This window comes from Leishmania donovani, chromosome 36 (genome assembly GCF_000227135.1).
Source record: "Leishmania donovani BPK282A1 complete genome, chromosome 36".
NCBI lineage: Eukaryota > Euglenozoa > Kinetoplastea > Trypanosomatida > Trypanosomatidae > Leishmania > Leishmania donovani.
In genome coordinates this window covers 2604-3665 of record NC_018263.1, presented here as the reverse complement: position 1 = coordinate 3665, position 1062 = coordinate 2604, and positions in this window count along the sequence as shown.

The window sequence follows — 1062 nt, the reverse complement described above, 5'->3', positions numbered from 1 at the left end:
ATCCTCTACGGCTACGCGTAAATGGTCGCAGAGCCGCTGCACACTCATAGATACACCTTCTTTGTTCCTGCCCTCGTTTCTGTGGTTTCCTTGGCTTTCGACTTCCCCTCCCCCCACTATGGCTTTTCTTCTGTCTCGTGCTGACACCCTCCCCTACCCATCGCTGTTTGCTGGCGGCAGTACAGAAAGAAAACAGCACACCCACTCCACTGCATACCTGAAGAGCGGTCGTGCGCGGCCGTATCCGAAGCACGCTCTCGGCGTCCGTGTCTATGGAGGCTGAATGCAGCCCCGCCCCCTCCCTGCCTCCCTCAACGCCCGCCGGCGCCAGAGGTCACCACGCGGGATGCTGGGCCGCCTCTTCGACATTGCCACTCCTCCGCCGCCGCTTGCTCGCTCATTGTCTGTGCCACAGCACCATGCGCCCCCTTTCACTCTTTGCGCTTCTCTTCGTCTCCTTATGTTCTCTGTTCGCACACACATAACACGCACGAGCTCGCAGACGGAGGCACCCGAATGCAGAGGACACGCGGGATCGTGCATCCGCTGCTCAGCTTCGTGAAGCAGATGCCGGGCGGCGATGGGTGCTTTTCACTGACATTCGAGCCAGTGGGAAAGAGAGCGCATCCGTACAGCCGACGGCGCGAATCAAGGAAAAAGTACGAGCTCTGAGAACGGCGCACCTGGGACCGCCTTTTCCCACCTCCTCAGCCTCATACGCCTGTGGCGATCTCCTGTTCTCGACTTCTCAAGGTAGACGCTCTTCTGTTGCACCCTCACCCGCATCCGCGCGTGTGAGTGGCGGATTGTGACGCGGATAAAATCAAGCTCGCCATGCGCTGCCCCCTTTTCCTTCCCCGGTGCCTGTGCCCACCAGTGGGGAGGGGCTCAGCAGCCTATTTTCGATCGCGTTGCTGATTTGGCCTTTGCGCTTCGTTTTCGGGTGGTCGACGCTGCTGGCTGTTTTGCGCTTCGCTGTAGTGTACAGCGTATCGTGGCGCCGCGCTGTTCTCTTTCGCGTTTTCGGCACGGCCTGCCCACCGCACGCCACGTACTCTGTCT